The 22,497-nt window shown below is 49.7% G+C and overlaps 1 protein-coding gene across 5 annotated transcripts in view; it reads left to right on the top strand.

Annotated features, from left to right (window-relative positions):
• Positions 1 to 1,163: 1,163 nt before the first annotated feature.
• MED25 (mediator complex subunit 25) overlaps positions 1,164 to 22,497 on the top strand; it is a 277,582-nt gene continuing 256,248 nt past the window's right edge. For all 5 annotated transcript variants that reach the window (XM_085616238.1, XM_085616237.1, XM_085616236.1 and 2 more), the window contains exon 1: positions 1,164 to 1,297. The gene's annotated coding sequence lies outside the window, so the exon portion shown is untranslated. The remainder of the gene's footprint in view (positions 1,298 to 22,497) is intronic.

Below are 22,497 nucleotides of genomic sequence, written 5' to 3'. Positions count from 1 at the left end.
GCTGATAAGATTTTTAAGCATTTTGGTGTGAGGGTTCTTCATTGCATAGCGGCCCGCGAAAGTGATCGCGGTCACGATCAAGCACGGCGGAGGTAAGACACATGGCGGCTGCGCGCGTGCACACTCACGTGCACGCAAGCTTTAGGCCACAGGCAGCACTTTGAAAACCCGTACACTAAATGTCTCGGCCAGATCAGCGCATGCGCTGTATCAGGCGAGACCTAAAAAATTCTAGCTGACGCAACAAGAATTTTCAATTCTATTAAGGACACGGAGGCGAGGATTATCACACCCAAATAATATGATGATGGTGTACTATGTGACAGATTGGTCATTGCAAGATTGATAAAGCTTCATGTACTGTCAATTTATGATGATTTGGTTTTTCTTCCCACCCGTTTTGATATTGGAAGTATAAAGGTTATGATTATTGAATTACAGGATTATTATGAAAAGATTAATAGATTATGAATGGCGCATTACGACTACTATTCTCTTTGCAGGAGATCAAGGCAAGCAAACATGAACGATCAAGATGGAATTCATTGAGCGCCTCGTGAAGAATCTACGGTTAAGGTTCGAATCCCAGTTGAAGGCGTGGTTGGCGCCGTTCCAGTTCAACAGTCGAGTTTCAGGCTGAATTTAAAGGGTTTTTTTCGCAAAGAAAGAGGAAGAGGAAGGTCATGCATGGACCATTATGTATGGGACTCATAAGTGATTGGTGCATACAGTGGAGGGGGTTGTCCTTCCGCGATTATGCAAATTTAAAGTTTTATTGGCTGCTGTGAATGTCAGTAAATTTAAGAGAAGCATAATCCTCGCCTCCCTGTCCTTAATAGAATTGAAAATTATTGTTGTCAGCTAGAAAAAAAAATATTCTGGGTCATGCGCAAAAGTACCAATCCCCTACACTTCGTCTATCCCTCTCCTCCCTCCCATCTAGAAACGCCTGTGGCAATGCACCACCTCGGGTGCAGTTAGGTGAATGTACTCCCAGTTCCCAAAGTCTGTCTCAGAACAGTTCGGAATACAGGCAGGTACAATCTCCATCTCCACAGCCAATAAGCACTTCGCAATTCTGTGCAAGCACTAGGATTAGCTGAACTGTCCTCGTTGCTCCAATCCTAGGTTGCCTTACACTGTGCTGTACATCCACTCTCGAACGACTCCAGAATATGTTGAGCCGTGGGATTGGCTATTATGCGACCCGGAAATACAAACATTACGCACAAGGGCCGCCAAAAGATCAACAATCGTCTCGGCTACGGGTGTTAGGTTGAATTTACGGGAGTCTTCTGTAAGTAATGTATCATTGGTCACCTATGTAAAAATCAGAGCTGCTTTTATCAACAACGTTTTACAGAAGGTAGCACGGCATTTTTTCGAGCAGGGTAGCCTTGTTGTGAGTGAGGTCTGCTCTGCTTCGTTTGTCTGCTGGCAGAGTGGGTCCGCCCATTTGCTGTTCTTCAGTGACATAGGTGGTAATTTAACATGATACCTTGACAGCTCTTGTTGATGTCGTTTGTTCAAGCTAATGTTGGAGAATAACTGCCCAACATTGCGGATAATGAATTATATTTTAAGTGCAGGTTTTCAGGCACCTTTTACTCTGGATTGCACGATTTGGGGGGTGCATGCTATACAGATGGGGATTTGACTGTCAAGTTGTATTTGGGAACCAAATGGATCGGGATTCAGCGCTTATGTTTTGTTACCGATTCTGAGCTATTGTCTAATAGTCCATTACTAGTTTCAATTTCAACGTATTTACCTAGTTTAAATGCAAGTCTAAGTTTACAACCTTTCGCACGGAGACTATCGGCCGTTTGTTCTTGTTAGGTCTCGCCTGACCCAGCGCATGCGCTGGTCTGGCGAGACTTATTGAGAGGGCTCCAAAAAGTGCTACCAGGCCAGCCTAGAGCTACAGTGCATGTGCGCGGGCGCGCGCGCCGCTTTTACCGCGATTACTTTCACTTTCTGTTTGATCGCGATCACTTTTGCGGACGTACGGCTGCTTGGCATAGCCAATAGGTCTCGCTTTTTGGACCTTATAAGTATTTAGTTATGCAACTGTTGCATGGCTAAACACTTATAAGGTCCCAAAAGCGAGACCTATTGGCTATGCCAATGCTTGTTTTTATTTTTTGCAAGGGCCCGAACGTAATTCTTAAATATGGCTTTATATAAAATGGTCCCTGTTAATTGTTAACCTGTCTTCGTTGCCTTGGTTTACTTTAAATATGTCGTGAATCATTAAGGGAGCTCTAGAATACATTTTGAAGTGCTTTTCTATTTGCATTTACATTTGCTAAGTATGTACATATAGGAAGAAAAAATTGTGGCTTTAGGTGATTTCCCAAATTTTTTGTAACCACTGAGACAAGAAAATATTGGTCATGCCGGAGGAAAAAACGGCCAGGTGGCAACCCTAGGCACATCTGTCTTTATCAACTGAGAGCTACTGTATACTCTCATGTTATTTCCTCTGAAATAAGTGGTAGCAGTCCAGCATGACAAACTTTTATAGCACATGTCCATTACAAAAAACATGTTTGCAGACATACAGTGTGTAATTCCTAGAAGAACCATTATAAAACTGCTTGCAGTATATCATTTTAGATGACATCAATGGTTCAGAGCATCACCGATGGTCCATTTTCACCTCTCTGTTTTCACTTAGCCTATCTGTAGTATAATTCGTGGCATCTGATTGGATTGGCAACCATTATATCTCTGGGCCTATCATTCTTTATGCCGTTATAGACAAGATAGTGTCGAGGCCTAACTGATCTAAGCCAGATAAAACAAAAAATACATAAAAAAATGTATCTTTATATGATCATTCTATTGTAATTGCATATATATATATATATATATAGCATTTACTATCCGCGATGTGGTGTGCGTGCGCTTTACGCTGAACCGCACGCTGCTCCGGAACCCAGAGTTAGTATTTTCTTTTGGCTGAGTTTATGGTTGGTTACTGAAATTAGTCTAGCACTCTTATAGAAACATGGCATGCATTTACTCCCTGTACTGTGGAGACAAGTGGTAGACTGACACCTAGTGCATACTGACACTGTGAGTCTACCCAGAACTTCGTTTGCTACTGCCTTTCGTGTGGGTGTTATTTTCTGTCGACTGCTTTGATTGTCCTGCTCAGTCATCTTCATGAACTGTGCTGTCTTTCACACTAACGTCTTACAGTCCGACTCCACACTGCCATCTTCCTGTTGGTCTCCACATTGTTCTTCCAGAGCAGGAAGTACATTGGACTAGCGGCTTCTTTCAGCCTACAAGTACGGTATGCATAGCTAAGTTGCAAAGGGGGCTCAACAAAACGGGCCATCGGTAGAGCGGATGTATCCCATTTAACTACACTAGAATGGTTGCGAGACCCAGCTTTTGTAATAAGCAATTTTAAGAAATCCATCTGTAGGTTTAGGTGCGCTGGCTAGATTACATTTCTTGTGTTTTTAACGAAGGCATGAGTGAGGTGATTGCTTCTAATGGTTCATTCTGTTACTTCACTTACGGAGTAAGTACTGAGTTACTCCTTTTCTCACACTGGACTACTTCCTCTGGAAATATTAAAGAAGGAAAATCATTTTGTTTTGGGATGCGCACACATTTTACAAGACTGTAAAGTAGCCTGTGAATGCTTGTACTAGTCTCTTGTATGATGCAAACTCTTGACAGTCAAACTTATATGTGACAGGCAATCATGCTGTGTTTGAGACTCCATTGATTGACCAGTTGTTGATTAATATGTCAATTCGATATCCTAGTTATTTATGTTTTGTGGTTCATATTTTGAAACACTTTACTTAATTTCACCATACAGTTTGAACCACCTTCTAAGTTCCAGCCAAATATGGATGGAATTTCTATTCCATAGTTCAGAAGGAAATAATTTTTTCAGATTCATATGATAGATTTGGAGCCTGATAGACTATATGTGGAAAGATGCAAAAAACGTTTTTCACTAAACATCAGGCAGACAAGTTGTTTTTATAACTCTTCCCCAAGTGAGACATCAAGAGAAGCCCTCGACTTTAATGAATCCGAGTTAGCTCTCAGGAGGATGGAGAAAAGATTTAAATCAAGTGAGAGCACTGGTTTTGACTGGTTCACATTTTGCCAAGGAGATGCAGAGTCTTTTGATGAGTTTATAACGGCACTCTGGGCCCTCTTTCTCATGCAGTTTCTGGACTACAGCATAATAATTGATCTGTGATTAACTCATAGTCCATGTCAGAAATTAAAAAAATATAGGAACAACGTTGGATACAGGTGACCCACGTTTACATGACACTGTTACTACTGCAAAAGCCACTGATCAATCCACGATATGGATGAGAGCTGTCAGTAATGACAGAAAGGTTGCAAAAAGTTAAGCGGTATGTAGTGAATCAGAAGTTTTACTTGATTTAAATTTGGAATCAATAACAATGTTGCCTCGTTCAAGGTGTTGTTAAATGGTAGCAGCAGTTTCAATCGATAACCTTTCAAGTATTTGCCCGGCGGTAATCGCCTCTCATACCACTCGATAATTTACCAATGAAAGAGGCAGGCGCCGGAGACTGGAAGGCAGGAAACAAAGTTTTATTCCGTCGGAGCAGAACACATCAGATCAGACAGCAAGGTATCGTCACGAGGTGCTCTAACTGCATCTCTGAGACCTGGTCTCTTATACACAGGTTTATTGCTTTATTACATATGGTACATTCTTGTTGAGGCTTTGATGTACGGGAAGACATTCCTTGGAACCCCCACTTCAAGCTCGTTCCCACACATATCTACAGTAGAAGTCCCCACCCCACCCATAGTAGGAGATGGCTATCACGCAGCTGGATATTCTGCCAATTCCCGGGGGTGTGTGCAACCGGCCGGGTCTCAGGGGGTAGGGGCTTTTGATCCACCGTAATCCCTTTGATGTGGGGTGTTTCCCTTACAGTAGGAGCAATAAACTGCATCCGCAGGGCTAGGTGATGGCCTGGGATCGGTTCGGACAATGGGGCGCAGAGGAAGGGGGGGTTTATCAAAGAGAGGCATGACCATGTATGGCATGTCGGTCAGGTGTGGGATGTGGTTCCATGGCAGGGTCGTGCTGAATGAGAGGGTTTATGGCCCGTGTATGAGAGAGCGGGGGCGGTCGGCGCGCGGGGGATGCTCGCAGCGCCAGGGGAAAGCGCTGGCGATCGAGAATGAGCGGGGAGAGAGTGGGGTGCTTAAAATGGCGGCCGTGCATTCGCTGTGCGTGGCGCTGGGGAGTGGCAAGATGGCGCAGATAATGTTCAGTTTGCAAGCTAAATTTCCACAGTCCTCCCTTTTAACATATCTCGCCAGCTTGCCTGGCCGTCATTTATCTTCGTTAACCTTCAGCTATAATATCGTTAATGTCTTTCGTACATTCCTTAAAGATACAGAGTTTTTAGGGCAGGCAGGAGTAATCTGACACATTTGCTTATAGTTACATACAGGTGATAAAGTAGGCGAGGAGGTAGTACATACAGAGTTACATCAGCTGTGCCGCATGTCAGGCCCAGGGACAGGAGGAGGGGAGTTTGTTTGAGCACAAATAGGATACTGTAAAGCAAACAGGATGTTTCTGGCAAAACAAGGGATATTTCATACATTACTTAAGGCCCAGACTTTGTGTGGATCGAAAATAGTCAGTATAGTCGTGTACATGGCTGGTGTTGTATGAATGTCACTATACAAAGTTACATTTTCTTAACTTCTCAGTGTACAGTCGGAAGTGATTGATGCAACATCATGAAAACTTGATAGGAAGATAGTTAATATAAAAAGGTGGTTGGGAGAGGATTTTCAACTTTGACAAGGGTTCTTCTTTCCAGTGTCCTTTTTTTTTTTTATAAAGAGCCATCACTGGTAAGCTCTTATTGTTGTTCTTCTTTCGTTGGCACTGTTGAGCACCGGCGGTGGAGCTAAGGTCCAGCTCAAATCCAATTTCTCACGTTGCAGGGTGTGACCATTCACTGTTCTCCGATCACAGCCCCGTTCCTTAACACAGTTCACCATAGGTACTTTGAGACAGGGTACCTGCTTTTTGTTCTTCTGTAGGTAAGTCAGATTCATAATCCATATAAAAGAGGGTGAGAGAGAGAAGGGTGTGACGTGCTTCGGGATGCCGAGGGAAGAGGGGGTGGAGTGGGATCGTATCAAAAAAATGTGGACCAAGGGGAGCAGAATCTTCCAGCACTGGGCCCATCAATCGGGCCCGACGGGTTGAGACTTCAGGCACGCTGGTCAGTGAGCAGGGGGGCCTCGATGTAGTCCTTCGCGCTTATCATCCTGAAAATGGTGTCTCGTCTCACGCCCTTTTTGCTTCGTAGCTTCCCCCTTGGTCGATGTCATAGATGTTCCATGGTCTGCAGCCAGGCTGTGCGTCACGTCCGACCCCTCCCTTCCGATGGCAGCACGTTATCTTTAAATGGGTACAAGAAACAAAAATCTTAGAGAGTTGGCAGGGAAGACATTTACATACTTCATCCTCTCTCCCAACCACCGAGTGGTTGCGGACATGCTTTTATCGGTTGCTGTATGATTGGTGTCTATTAACTCTGATGTTAGTGTGTGCGTTACTAATCTATTAATCATTGCTGTGGTGCAAGTTTCTGTGGGTGTCCCTGCCCATCGTCTGGCCCTCTAGGTGCCAATTCCTGCGCCCGATACTGGTTGCAGGAAGCCTGACATCTGTCAACCTTCTAGTCTATTAAAAATTCGAACCGGCTTCTCCGGCAGAGGCTCGTTCGTCTCAACACAAGTTTTGTTAATACATATTTCCTTCCGAGGACTGCTAAGTTTATGAAAAGAAAGTGCGAGGTGCTACTGTCACGGGTTCACGAGTATCCATTTCGGGGAGGAACATAAGCTAAGCATTTTTTTTGCTGGCGACAATAGGTAACCCTTTATCAGTTTAGGCGATGTATTATTAGTGAATAAGGTCATCAGCTGTTTCGTTCGAAATACTCTGAGGCGGCTAGTATAGGGCTGGGGTTATCTTGGGAGAACGGGGTGCTTTAGACATTCTATTTCGGGGTAATTGGGCGGGGGTAATTCTGGGCGGTGGAGATGGTGTGGTTAAAGCTCTGAAAAACGGAAACCACTGACATATAGTCCCCGTGATGAGGGCCAAATTGGGAGACATCAGTCGTCTTACCTGTCCTTTCTTTTCTCAGCCAATTAAGCTCAATATTTGTAGAAAGGAGAGGTAGTAACGTGGCAGAGTATGGTCGTTTTGTTTCAGTCAATTTGTTCGAACACCACCGTGCTCCAGGCCAATTATACACTTACCGAGGAGGTATGTGTCGTTAATTTATTCAAAAAGAAAAGAGGGTAAGAAGGCTTTTTAGTGAGGGAGGGAGGGAGGGAGAGAGGGAGAGGGAGAGGGAGAGGGAGAGGGAGAGGGAGAGATGTGCATCAAGTAGGCTATTTGGCATACATACGACACAAAACGAGAGAGACATGGGTAAGATAATAGGCCACTTGGTGCACACACAACATGGAGTAGCATGGGTCTGTTCCATGTAAGAAAACACAAACGGGGAAAAGACATAAATTCGGTGATCACGTACACACAAATGCCGGATAGGGTGTGACAGTACATGCATCAAGCGCAGAAACTTAAGACGGAGACTCAGGGCTACGTTGAGTATCGGGTCCTCTCCTTTCCTGTCCTCCTTTCCTATGCATGCTGCGTACTTTCAGTATTTTGTAGTTTATCCTAGGGGGTGTCGGACCCTTTATTCTCCTCCCTTTGATCGATGGGCGAGCACTTCAATCATACAGTGACGCTCTCTTCAAGTGACCTAAGCATGAGATGCACACACATTCATACCGTGTAATCATAGCACACACGCACAATCATGCCATACAGTTTCTCATGTTCTCAATGGTGGTCTGCACTTCACGCACTATCTCACAACGTTTGTCTAAATTTTCCCTGATATTGAACTCGGTGCGGTCCATGTCCACTTCATTCTTCAGTCGGAGCTTCGTCGTGACCTATAGAGGGGAAAAAGAGGGGAGGGGATGTGCAGTATTCAAAGTACCCTAGCGCGCGCAGACACGAAAAAGTTCTACTTACCACGTACCAGGCTAGTCGCAGGAATGGGTGATACCACAGACCTATTATTCTTTTTGTCCGAGACAAAGATGCTCTAATTTATTTCATTTCCTAAATTCGGGTTCCCTTGTCATACATGCATTTCTCAATCGGTCGTGTATTAAGGTGCAAGATACCATACCTTGCGTTTGGCATATACCCTGAGCTATGGTTGACCATTGTTTAACAACTCTTGGAAAAAGATAGGTGTGATGGGTACAAATTCCGTTAATCAAAAAAGATTCAGGCAAATGGGGACTGCATTATCTGTTTTCTATTGCTTGGGAGTAACAATCATTTATTCAAAAGAAGAAATCTTTATCAACCTATGTGATTAGTCATGACACTGATTCCGTAATTCTTTCAAGAGGCCCTTTATTTAAAACAATGTCAGTATACAAGATACGGGCCTACAACCGTTCAGGCCGGCCACGGGGTGGGAGGCGTCGAGTGTCATGAGCAACGCTACTACGGCATAAAATCGGTTCCCTTCCCGCCCCTCCCCGACCATCAAGTGTGGAAGCATCGCATATATATATATATATCTTTTTAACACAAATGTCACGTGACTGGGACGCCACAAGGGTTTGTAGGCCTCTCCTACATCGGCGCCATCTTGGGGCGAGGTCGGGCCAGAGTACAGTCTAAGTCTTTCCATGAATTAGCTGTTGGACCAGAATTCCTTTCAGTAGTTCGAGAACTTTCATTAGCGTCAACTTTGCGTCAGCATGGCGTCACTGCGACCCCGTAGAAATGCCATGGTTCGTTCTTGGGGCGGGGCAGCAGGCGGGTTCTTCCGCCGACGCTTCGAACCAGTCTTTCTCACTGCACCAAGCGGAGGCAAGGTGGCTGCCGTCCGGGGCAAAGAGCAGTGGCAGCGGTTTGTCCTTACCGGAAGTCCGTGGGAGTCGAGTGTCAAATGACTCCAGCCGATTCTGCAAAGCTGAGGGGAGCATTTTGTCAAGGGTGGGGCCCACGCCCAAGCAGACAAGCTTTCGAGTCCAGAATCACCTCATGGTGGGTTAGGCCTGGATCCGGAGAACCGACCGCCGGAGTCCAACGGCAGCAGCAGTAGCAGCTCTTCGGCACAGCCACCGGGTGGGCCCAGTAGCAGCGACAGCAGTTTGGATGGTATCGCCACCGGGTGGGTCCCCGATTACTTGGCTGCGGGGGCCCACTCCTCGCGTCGGGCGCTAGTGGCGATCCTGGTGAACCCGTGCTTGGGCGGTCGTCCGGTGGTCGCGTGCAGCGGCAGGGTGCAGCTCAGCTGGCCGGTGAGTCAAAGACGGTTGGGGTGCAGCTTAGCTGGCCGGTGAGTCAAAGACGGTTGGGGTGCAGCTTAGCTGGCCGGCGAGTCAAAGACGGTTGGGGTGCCCTCATCTGCTGGCGAGCCTCCACCTGGGGAGGCGGGGGAGGCCCGTCCGCGTCGCCTCCCCCCTGTCAGGGCACCCTAGCCGTTATTGAAGGAAGAAGAGAATGGGAGGATCCACACGACGTGGCAGGGTGCGACTCAGCAGACCGATGAAAAAGACGGCTGGGGCGTCCTCATCTGCTGGTGAGCCTCCACCTGGGGAGGCGGGGGAGGCCCGTCCGCGTCGCCTCCCCCCTGCCAGGGCACCCTAGCCGTTATTGAAGAAAGAAGAAGAGAATAGGAAGATCCGCCTAGCGTGGCAGACTCCGCCTTGGCGCTGTCAGAGTTTTGGCACTTCGTGTAGCCTCCGGCTTATTCGCACAGTCGTCCGCCACTGATGTCAATGGATTTTTGCATGGCTTTTATAGCCCAAAGCCGACTAAAAGAACCGCCCAAAACAGGCCAATGTTGCAATTTCGAGGAAGGAGAGGCGAGGACGGTGTCACGTGGACGTTAAGGCTTTGGGATGGAGGTTGCAGCAGACTGTCATGTAAATAGTTGTTTTAAAACGTGTTTTAACCTGTTTACCCTGTTGGTGTGTTTGTTATATCTTATAAGTTATTAAAATGTTATAACTATACTACTTCGTTGGAGTGTTTGTACATATTTGCAATCTGATGACGAGCACAAGGAGGTTACTGTGCAATCGGAAAAATAACATAGCCCAATTGTGCGCGATCTAGCCCTAGTTTGTTGACGTCGATGGTGGGTGTCAGCAGGCTTCCGTTTGTGCAGGATTTTGTCATGCTTATTGGGCGGGGTGGGCAGTAGGGCAGACATGTTTAGGTAGCGAGAGTAATGGAGTCGGGCTACATCGTGGCCGTCTCGACCGTGAGCTTGGCTCCTTCCCTTGGTTTCATATGTCCCACAAAGGGCTAACTCCTAGCGTTACTTTAGTTTTTGTAAGGTCAAAAAGGATCCCACCAGTGCCTTTACTATTTTGTCGATTCCTGTTCGTTCATCCTTCGTTAGTCGATTCATTCTGGTGGAATCTTTCTTTCTCATCTCAGGGTCATCCAACGTTATTGCCGACGTTGTGTTCAGTACAGGAGGCACGGCCGGCGCGGAGGCCGTGAGGACCGAGGCCCCTGTACTGCTTTCCCTCGTGTTTGGGGGTTGTGGGTGTTGCACTATTGATTGGGAGGGTGCGTATGGAGGGGGCATGTAAATGATCGGGGGACCTAATAGTAATTCATCATTCGTTCGCTGTTTAGAGGATAACTCAGGGTAGAGCAAAGAAGGGGTCCTAACAGCGTACTGGCCTGATGTTTCGGGCTCCTGTCTTAGTTTAGTTTCCCTTCTCTCCTTTATTTCTTCTTCTAACTTTCTAGCGGCAAGGTGAGCTGCTTTTCGTAATTCCTTTTCTGCTTTTACTTCTTCCCTCTTTTTCCGTTGTGTTGCTTCTTTGCGCCACATGCCGATACTGTCAAGCATAGTAGGCGTCGTCTTATTGCTACGCAGAGCTATTTCTAGCACTTCTATCTTATGGTCGTCGAAGGATCCCATCAGTGGCCACTGACTCTCGGGGTCCTTCTTGGTATATTTATGCCACAGCTTGCTATAAGCTACGGCGACTAGTCCATATTTAGTGAACATGTCCTTATTAGGGGTGCCCTCCAGTGGAGCCGGATGGTTCACCTCTAATAAGCGGTCCGGGCAGAACCAACTACCAATCAGTGGGGAGAAGATAGGCATGACGGGTTTCAACGGGGACAAAAGTCAGCACTACCTATCTTTTCACTGCTTGCAAAGACTAGACAGAATATTTCTATTCTACGTTATTTGCAAACAGAGAATATCTCAAAGAGCACTATTCTTCAAAACAATCAATGTTCGGACAATCAATCAGTGGGGAGATAAAAATAGGCACGACGGGTTACAACGGGGACAAAAGTCTGCGTTACCTACCCTTCACTATCTGCAAAGGGAGAGAGAGAGAGAGTATTTCTACTCCTCCCCGTTTGTAGACAGCGAATATCTCAAAGAGAACAATCAATGAGCAATACTAGTATTTCCAAAACTTCAAACAATCAATCAATTATTTCGCAATTTGTTGTGTATCACGACCTTACCCGGACCGCGTGGACAGTTTCTCGTCTTCCGCCTCCAGCGCTCGATCGTCCTCTACTCTCCGTATTTGCCGCGGCACTCCTGATGGTTCCCAGTCAGGACCGTAGATCACTCGAGAGAGGTCTGCTCGGAACCAGTGAAGTTCGGATGATCGGCTGCCAGACGAGGGTCTATTGGGCAGGAGCTCTCCCGATCGTTGCAGTCGTTCACTCTGTCGTCGGGACCTCTCCCACTGGATCCACGTGTCGCTGATGGGCCCCACGTTTGGGACGCCAATTGTTAAATGGTAGCAGCAGTTTCAATCGATAACCTTTCAAGTATTTGCCCGGCGGTAATCGCCTCTCATACCACTCGATAATTTACCAATGAAAGAGGCAGGCGCCGGAGACTGGAAGGCAGGAAACAAAGTTTTATTCCGTCGGAGCAGAACACATCAGATCAGACAGCAAGGTATCGTCACGAGGTGCTCTAACTGCATCTCTGAGACCTGGTCTCTTATACACAGGTTTATTGCTTTATTACATATGGTACATTCTTGTTGAGGCTTTGATGTACGGGAAGACATTCCTTGGAACCCCCACTTCAAGCTCGTTCCCACACATATCTACAGTAGAAGTCCCCACCCCACCCACAGTAGGAGATGGCTATCACGCAGCTGGATATTCCGCCAATTCCCGGGGGTGTGTGCAACCGGCCGGGTCTCAGGGGGTAGGGGCTTTTGATCCACCGTAATCCCTTTGATGTGGGGTGTTTCCCTTACAGTAGGAGCAATAAACTGCATCCGCAGGGCTAGGTGATGGCCTGGGATCGGTTCGGACAATGGGGCGCAGAGGAAGGGGGGGTTTATCAAAGAGAGGCATGACCATGTATGGGATGTCGGTCAGGTGTGGGATGTGGTTCCATGGCAGGGTCGTGCTGAATGAGAGGGTTTATGGCCCGTGTATGAGAGAGCGAGGGCGGTCGGCGCGCGGGGGATGCTCGCAGCGCCAGGGGAAAGCGCTGGCGATCGAGAATGAGCGGGGAGAGAGTGGGGTGCTTAAAATGGCGGCCGTACATTCGCTGTGCGTGGCGCTGGGGAGTGGCAAGATGGCGCAGATAATGTTCAGTTTGCAAGCTAAATTTCCACAGTGTGACCTACTATTAGCAAGGAGTGTAGACTGTGGAAAGGTGGTGTATTTTGCCAGATTTTGTAGGAAGTCAAAGATGTTTCCCAAGAGCAAAAAGAACAAGATTGGATTTGTTGTAGAGAGTGAGGAGGATGATAGTGGGTATGTTAGTAAAGAAGGTTTGGAAATGGAGATCCATGGAGTGGTGTTAGTCTTGAAGGAGGTTGGTGGTACCGTTACTTATAAAACGAAAGGGCCTCAAGTTCCACCTAAGGATCATGTCACGGTGTGGGGAAAGGATGCTGCGCATATGGCTGATTCTGGTTCACCACTGACAATAACCTTGAAGGATGTGTTTGATAAGGAATCTGTAGGTCAGGTCGACGTGAATGAATTAGAACCTTCGGACGTAGTAGCTGGTGCATTTGATGGAGGCAAAATAGATATGCTTTGGTTTTTCCACACCAGTATGATTTTTTTGTTTTTTTAAGGGGGAGGAATACTTATATTAAATTGTATATAGCTCTCAAAGGAGTGGATGTTCCTTGATTGAAAAGATTTATTAAAACTTGAAAAAATCATAGGTCCAACAAGCAAAGACCAGGTGCTTGTGGTGAGTGATATTGATAAAGGAGGTTGGATAATCAAGCAATTTCGTATGGTGTTTTCTGAGAGACTGCGGTGTCTGAAAAGATTCTCGCTAAATTCAAATTAAGCGGTAGTGTTGCACCTTGGGAAACAAAAGCTGAGAGGGTTTCCTCTGAGTGTAAGGGAAGAGTTGAAGGAGGTGTTAGATAGTACGAATAAGGATAGAGTTATTGAGGAAATAAATTCCTCTCATTGGGTCTCCGCTAGAGATTTGGCCTGCAAGGCAGGCATCAAACGCCAATTGTGTACTTTATGCCTTAAATGTCAATAATTTGGGGCGTGCTCATCCATTGCTTAACACCAATGATTGTGCATGTTAAAGGGTGTTACGGTATTTTTTACCCTTAATTTAAGGTCCTCATACCACCGTGTTGTGTTAGCACCAGAATCTAAAAGCATTACAGAATTTCTGACTCCAATGACACTGTTCCACTTCGGCAAGAAGCCTATTCGACTAGCATCCATTGTCATTTTTTAGGTCTTGCTAGAGTAAGGCTGCGCGCATGCGTAGTCTCGCTGGCGAGATTGTGTTGACAGGGTATTTTCAGTAAGGGGCATTAAGCCCTGCCCCTCTTTCCCATTGGCCGGCATCACCGTTTATGGTAAACGGCAGCCAGCCATTGGGAAAGAGGTGCCGGTGACGTTTTCGCTTGGCTTTTTGAGCCGTCCCATTTGGACGGCCTCGCCTGCTTTGCGTTGGTCGCAAAAGGTTTCTTATCTTTATGGGGCCAAAGACATGGCCCCATAAAGACAAGAAACCTTTTGGCAGGCGAGGCCACGGCAGAAAAAGCCAAACTAAAACGTCTTGGCGAGCGCTTGTGTTTATATGCGCTCGAGCCATGCTGTGCATTCTACATTCCAGGTTGTGAATCGTAAAGCTTACCACACGTGTTGCTGCTACAGAGTGTGAGGTGAGGGGGGGGCAGGGAGCAGTGGGCCTTGGGAGGGATGAGGTGCCATTGCCCAGGGGAGAGGGTGGGAGAGATATGTGGGGCAGCTGGCGGGGTTAATATTACCAACTGAAATGGTAATAAACGGCAAGAATGATATGGGGCATTAATAAAGTGCTAAGGGAAATAGTTGCAGGATATTTCTGAGTATTGGTGTATTCGCCTAGCTCACCTTTCACCGATTGTAGCTCGTCAGGCGGGGTCCCCGCCCGAGGGTGGATTTCCTCAAGGCACATTTGTGGGGATGGGTGTGTTGGTGATGGAGCCACCAGGTGGCTGGGGTGCGTGGAGGTCGGCGTGGGCTGCTTGGTTGCCGATCTAGGGTTGATGCGGTGTTGGAATGTCCACGGTGACTGGCGTTGTGGTCGCCTAGACTTTCATGATGGGTGCAAGAAATTAAAGGACGGAGTAAAATTCGGGGGGGGGATAACCGTGGGAGCGGGCGGAGTTTGAGGGGAAGGGAGGGCGACACAGGAGTTTATTTTATGTGTTTTTATATAACGCAGACTTTACCCGAAGGGGTCAGGGTGCCATCGGACGGAGTGGCAAAGGTGGTGTTCTGGGGTGTGGGCGGAGTGGGATGGTTGGGTGAAGGAAGCGGGGGCGATCGGCTGAGGGTAGGAGGGGGGACGTTGTGGGTTTTGGGGGTCGGAGTGCTGCGTGGGAGGGTGCGTGATGGGGCGTGAAGGGGAGGTGGGCGTTCCTCGGCGGGTCGGGTATGCGCAAAGGCTGGGAGGAGGCTTGGCGGCAGTTTGAGCACCATTCAGAGAGGATGGATGTTTTTGCCAGGCAGGGCTCGGCCTGCTGGCATGTGGCTAGCTGTGGAGGATAAGGGGCAGTATGGAGGATTTGATGTGGGACGACCGGAGTGTCGGCGCTGGTTTGGATGGGTGGGTGATGTGTGAAAGTCGCATGGCGCCTGGGGGGGTTGGTTGCAGGAGTAGCAGTTGGGAGGGGGGACTGTTTCTTGCGGGGCTGCAAACTCACTGTGGAGGTTGCGAAAGGAGGATCGGAATGTTATTAAGCAGGCAATAATAGGCGGGATCGGGACCCCAGGGGGGGGCGACGGGCCTTGTGGGCGGGACTGTCGACTTTGGGATGGGGTGCGGTTTTCGGTGTGGACGGGCAGCCGGTGGTCCTGGGCAGGTTGTTAGATGTCCGGGGAGGCGGACTTTGTCTGGGTGTGGCGCAGCGGGTGTTCCTGGGACAGACTGACGCGCATTGATTGGGGTTGGAGGGGGACGAAGGCGCAACAGGGGGAGGAGTGGGGGCAGGCGGCACTGGGGAGAGGCAGCGTCGGGTCTCATTACATGTTGAAGGGAGGTGCCATGGGCACAGACAAGGTGTACAGCACCTGGAGGCTAAGTACATCTGGGCTTCTCCCCTCCCGCTATCCTCATTTCTCTTCGGCCTCAGGTGGAAGGGGTGGGGTGGGCTTCCGAGGAATCCCTCGGCATTCCTGCCACATCTGGAAGTGGAGGAGTATGGGGGTTTGCAGTGCCAGGCACTGGTGGGCGCTACACCCATGGCTGGGGAGTGGAGCGTTTAGGCCCCAGGTGACTAGGGGTGAAGCACTGTCTGGGGAGGGATGAGGAGGCGCTATACAGGGAGCAATGTCTTTGGGTTATGCAGAGGTCCCTCGGGGGCGGGTGATAGGAAGAACACACTGGGAGGTTGATGCAGTCCTGGGGTGGGGGAGAAGGCAAACCTTTCCTTCTTTAAGAAGCACATCTAGACATTGGGGGTTTGTGCCCCATCTCAGGGTGCGTTTTGTGCATTTATTCCTATTATCCCTAGTTCAGCAACATGCTCATGGATGCCATGTCTACTCTGTATCTATGTCAATATTTTTTATGACACAGACATGTCACGTGAAGTAGTCCGCTGAGTTGGGGAGCTGATGAAATGTATCTCTGGATGTTATAACTTCATAGGTCTGCTCATGGCCTCACCTTCAAGGTGCTGTTTGATTCTGACTTAAGTCCTGAGTGAGAGGGCAGTGGTTGGGGGCTTCCCGTGTTCCTGCTGGGGGGCATTGTACTGTGAAGTTATGGAGCACAATGTTGGGTGTGAATGGGCAGTCAATTATTCGAACTCTGCGTGATTTAAAACACATTCACACAGTCACGTGAACAAATATGCCTTGGTGACAGCACAATGGGCATGCAGCTATATCGTGACTTGTTGTCTAACATGGGGAGGTTCATAGTCACTAGAGGATTATGAGGAATCTGCTGTGAAAGTGATGGAAGAGCACTGATGTGGAATCCCACACTCCTGTGGTGTTTAGGCCCTATGAGGAGTGCGCACGGACCCAGATGCAGCTAACATTTAAAAAGCTTCTGGCAGGCATCTGTGAAGGTAATAACCCCCCCGACCCCTGGGGATTGTAAACATCAAGGGGCCTTCATGTCGAGCTCAAAGACGTCATAATAAATCGGGTCTTATCTCCGGGAAACTCATTCCTTAGCTGCCCTCTAGGCAGGGACAGGAAGGCAGAATTACGGTTCCAGCACGAGACAAGCATTTGCAATGCAATGGGCCTCGCATTTACGCAAGTTCAAAATATTGGCATTGTAAATACCAATGCCGTTTATTTAGCTTTTAAAAATAAAAGGCATTGCCGTTTGCAATGTTAATAGCTCAAACTCTTGTAAATGCGAGACCTATTGCATTTTTGATTCAAAGGTTGGTCGCACTCTGCTCGTCACACCAGCAAGTTGCCCCAAGGAACTGTGGTAGATGTAGTGGCGACGGCGAGTACGCCTATGCCACGATGTATGTAGAAAAGTATGTGTTGCATTAGCCATCCCTGGACACGTGTTTCGAGGTAGTTGCCTCTCGTCAGCAGGGAGCAGGTCAGTGTAAAGGGGTGCCGCGTGGACTGCCAAAATGTAATTAAAACAGGTGAAGTACCTCTCATGGCGCGCAGGTGCAGGTCCAAGGCTCGTCAGCCCGTTGGCTCAAGGGAGCCGTAATAAATGATTCAAAGGTTGGTCGCACTCTGCTCGTCACACCAGCAAGTTGCCCCAAGGAACTGTGGTAGATGTAGTGGCGACGGCGAGTACGCCTATGCCACGATGTATGTAGAAAAGTATGTGTTGCATTAGCCATCCCTGGACACGTGTTTCGAGGTAGTTGCCTCTCGTCAGCAGGGAGCAGGTCAGTGTAAAGGGGTGCCGCGTGGACTGCCAAAATGTAATTAAAACAGGTGAAGTACCTCTCATGGCGCGCAGGTGCAGGTCCAAGGCTCGTCAGCCCGTTGGCTCAAGGGAGCCGTAATAAATGATTCAAAGGTTGGTCGCACTCTGCTCGTCACACCAGCAAGTTGCCCCAAGGAACTGTGGTAGATGTAGTGGCGACGGCGAGTATGCCTATGCCACGATGTATGTAGAAAAGTATGTGTTGCATTAGCCATCCCTGGACACGTGTTTCGAGGTAGTTGCCTCTCGTCAGCAGGGAGCAGGTCAGTGTAAAGGGGTGCTGCGTGGACTGCCAAAATGTAATTAAAACAGGTGAAGTACCTCTCATGGCGCGCAGGTGCAGGTCCAAGGCTCGTCAGCCCGTTGGCTCAAGGGAGCCGTAATAAATGATTCAAAGGTTGGTCGCACTCTGCTCGTCACACCAGCAAGTTGCCCCAAGGAACTGTGGTAGATGTAGTGGCGACGGCGAGTACGCCTATGCCACGATGTATGTAGAAAAGTATGTGTTGCATTAGCCATCCCTGGACACGTGTTTCGAGGTAGTTGCCTCTCGTCAGCAGGGAGCAGGTCAGTGTAAAGGGTTGCCGCGTGGACTGCCAAAATGTAATTAGAACAGGTGAAGTACCTCTCATGGCGCGCAGGTGCAGGTCCAAGGCTCGTCAGCCCGTTGGCTCAAGGGAGCCGTAATAAATGATTCAAAGGTTGGTCGCACTCTGCTCGTCACACCAGCAAGTTGCCCCAAGGAACTGTGGTAGATGTAGTGGCGACGGCGAGTACGCCTATGCCACGATGTATGTAGAAAAGTATGTGTTGCATTAGCCATCCCTGGACACGTGTTTCGAGGTAGTTGCCTCTCGTCAGCAGGGAGCAGGTCAGTGTAAAGGGGTGCCGCGTGGACTGCCAAAATGTAATTAAAACAGGTGAAGTACCTCTCATGGCGCGCAGGTGCAGGTCTAAGGCTCGTCAGCCCGTTGGCTCAAGGGAGCCGTAATAAATGATTCAAAGGTTGGTCGCACTCTGCTCGTCACACCAGCAAGTTGCCCCAAGGAACTGTGGTAGATGTAGTGGCGACGGCGAGTACGCCTATGCCACGATGTATGTAGAAAAGTATGTGTTGCATTAGCCATCCCTGGACACGTGTTTCGAGGTAGTTGCCTCTCGTCAGCAGGGAGCAGGTCAGTGTAAAGGGGTGCAGCGTGGACTGCCAAAATGTAATTAAAACAGGTGAAGTACCTCTCATGGCGCGCAGGTGCAGGTCCAAGGCTCGTCAGCCCGTTGGCTCAAGGGAGCCGTAATAAATGATTCAAAGGTTGGTCACACTCTGCGGCTACCGCGAGCTATCGGGCTGACGAGCCCTGGTTCTGCACCTGCGCGCCATGAGAGGTATTTGACCTGTTTTAATTACATTTTGGCAGTCCACTCGGCACCCCTTTACATTGTCCTGCTCCCTGCTGACGAGAGGCAACTACCTCGAAACACGTGTCCAGGGATGGCTAAATGCAACACATACTTTTTTCTTTTTACACATCGTGGCATAGGCATACCCGCCGTCGCCACTACATTCACCACAGTCCTTTGGGGCAACTTGCTGGTGTGACGAGCAGTGTGCGACCAACTTGTGTTCAAATTATTACGGCTCCCGCGAGCTATCGGGCTGACGAGCCCTGGTTCTGCACCTGCGCGCCATGAGAGGTATTTGACCTGTTTTAATTACATTTTGGCAGTCCACTCGGCACCCCTTTACATTGTCCTGCTCCCTGCTGACGAGAGGCAACTACCTCGAAACACGTGTCCAGGGATGGCTAAATGCAACACATACTTTTTTCTTTTTACACATCGTGGCATAGGCGTACCCGCCGTCGCCACTACATTCACCACAGTCCTTTGGGGCAACTTGCTGGTGTGACGAGCAGTGTGCGACCAACTTGTGTTCAAATTATTACGGCTCCCGCGAGCTATCGGGCTGACGAGCCCTGGTTCTGCACCTGCGCGCCATGAGAGGTATTTGACCTGTTTTAATTACATTTTGGCAGTCCACTCGGCACCCCTTTACATTGTCCTGCTCCCTGCTGACGAGAGGCAACTACCTCGAAACACGTGTCCAGGGATGGCTAAATGCAACACATACTTTTTTCTTTTTACACATCATGGCATAGGCGTACCCGCCGTCGCCACTACATTCACCACAGTCCTTTGGGGCAACTTGCTGGTGTGACGAGCAGTGTGCGACCAACTTGTGTTCAACCTATTGCATTTTTTTTTTTTTTCCTTTTTTGAAACCGTTTATTGCAATCTCAAGAATATACAAGTATGGGCCTACAACCTTCCGGCCGGCCGCTAGAATGACAGGAGCATATGACATACGTACAAAAACACTTGGCGTTGCAGAGAAGCAAAATCAGGAGGTATCAGCGTCGTGGGCCACATCACTCTGACCCCACAATACGGTTTCATTTTATACAAACAACACAAAAACCACACCCGCAAGGCAACCCGCAATCGAAAGTAACAGCACGTGCTCCCCGAATGGGGGACCCAAGCCATCCACAGGAGTCTAAAGAGGGGAAGGGGAACAGATCGAGGACTGGGGGAACTCCGTGCTCGGGGCTATGGAAAGGAGTCAACTAAGGGGACGGGGCTGGTGAGGCCGCAGGCAGCAGTGGTGGCGCGCAGATACCCCCGCGGTAGGCGTTCCAGGGGCCCCATACTTTCACCCATGCCCCAGGCTTACCCCTCGCCACATACACCACCTTTTCTCGGAACATGCACCAATCCATGTGTTCTTTCCAGGCCGACACCGCCGGGGGCCTCTGGGATCCCCACAGTTGAGCAATGTCACGCTTAGCTATCATATATCCCAGAGTCACCCATCGCGTCTGCGGAACCGAGTAGTCAGTTGGTTCCCACACATTCAGCAGGCATCTCCTCGCTTCAGGCAGCAGCGCGACATGCGTAACCACTCGCAGGACCTCATGCACACCACGCCAGAATCGCTCCACCTTCGGGCATTCCCACAAAATATGCAAAAAAGTCGCCAAAGCACCACACCTACGCTTACACAACCCATCCTCAGCATAGCCCATACGCAGAAGCCTTGGCCCCGTCATGTAAACCCGATGGAGTATCTTAAGCTGGACGAAGCGAAGACGAGCCGGTATGGCCACCTCCTTCGGAGAGGCCACCGCGGAAATCCAGTCTTCGTCGTCCAACTCCAGCCCGTCGGCAACCCAAGCCTCGCGGAGGCCAGTCAGCAAGCCCGAGCGATCATTAATCAATTTTTTGTAAATAAGGGAGATCGTGCTGTCCGGAACGTGGCCATCCAGCACTCTATCCTCCAGGGGGGAAGACTCCGGGATGGAGGCGACGTCTGGGAAGACTGAGCCCAGCGCGTGACGGACCTGCAAGTACCGAAAGTATTCACTGCCCTGCAGCTGAAACTCCGTCTGCAGCGTCTCGAATGTTTTAAATCCCCCCCTCGTCCAGAGGTCCCCCACTTTACTGATGCCGATCGTGTCCCACTTCTCGAAGCCCTTCGAGGTCCACAGGGAGCCCAATCTCTCAGACGCGTACAACGGTGATGCCCGGGTCAAACGGTCCTTCCACCCCATAGCTGCGTTAGCCGCGTGCCATACTCGTACCATGACACGCGTAGGTCCCGTCAGGCGGGGTCCGGGCGCGCCAGAGTAGAGCGCACGATTATAGTCGCCACCAGGCAGGAGCATCTTGTCCATTTCAAATGCCGGGTTTAAGGCGGGCCCGTAAAGGCCATGATTAATTGCAGCTAGCTGGGAGGCCCAGTAATACCGTTTAATATCCGGGAGGGCAATCCCCCCGTCGTACCATGGGAGCGTCAACTTCGCCAGGGCAATACGCGGCCTCCCGTCCCAGAACAGGCGGCGCTGTAGACTCTCCACCTCACGGAAGTAGCGCGCCGGGACTAAATCCATAGTATTCTGGAGAGCGTACAGGAAGCGTGGCAACGACATCATCTTAAACAATGCCGCCCGGCCGAGCGGCGAAAGCGGCAGGCGCCGCCAGCGCGCGACGTCCTCCTTCAAGCGCTGGAGGGGGGGAAGCAAATTCCGCTCGTAGCGGGCCTCCGGGTCCAGAGTAATGTAAACCCCCAGGTACCGAAACCCCTGTGAGGCAATCTGGATCGGACAGCCCCGCGGGAGGACGGGAGCCTCCCCGGAAAGCACATACACACACGATTTAGCCCAGTTGATGACAAGGCCTGAATTGCGGCCGAATGAGCGCAAAACATCAAACAGGACAATCAGTGATTTACGCGGGGAGGCTAGGTACAAAAGGATATCATCAGCGTATAGGGACACACGGTCCTCATACTCGGGGGTCCAACGGAGACCACGGATGGAAGGGTGCCACCGCAGCCACTCCGCCAGGGGTTCCAAGGCCAGCGCGAACAGGAGCGGCGACAAGGGACAGCCCTGTCGCGTGCCCCGTCCCAGCTCGAATGGGACCGATACTCTTCCATTCACCACCACCTGCGCCAATGGGCCCGAATACAACAATTTGACCCAGCTGATGAACCCCGGGCCAAATCCAAACTTCGCCAGCATAGCCCAGATGTATGGCCACTCGAGCGTGTCGAACGCCATGGTGGCGTCTAAGGACGCCAATATGGCCGGCTCCCGCACAAACGGGACACGCGCGAGCACCCCGTGCAAGCGCCGCAGATTAAGGGCCGTGTTGCGATGGGGAATAAAGCCGGACTGGTCTTGGTGGACCAAATCGCCCACCACGCCGACCAGCCGGTTGGCTAGCACCTTGGCGAGGATTTTGGGCTCCGCATTCAAGAGCGAGATAGGCCGGTAGGATGTAACCCGGTCTCGAGGTCTCCCTTCCTTGTGGATCACCACGATTGTAGCCAGACGTTGGTCCGGCGGGAGGGAGCCCAGCGAGTGGGCCGCCAGGAACATCGCACGGAGGTGGGGTGCCAGTACATCCGGTCGCAGCT

The sequence above is a fragment of the Triturus cristatus genome, chromosome 7, assembly GCF_964204655.1.
Source record: "Triturus cristatus chromosome 7, aTriCri1.1, whole genome shotgun sequence".
NCBI lineage: Eukaryota > Metazoa > Chordata > Amphibia > Caudata > Salamandridae > Triturus > Triturus cristatus.
This window is presented reverse-complemented; position numbering and strand designations above follow the sequence as displayed.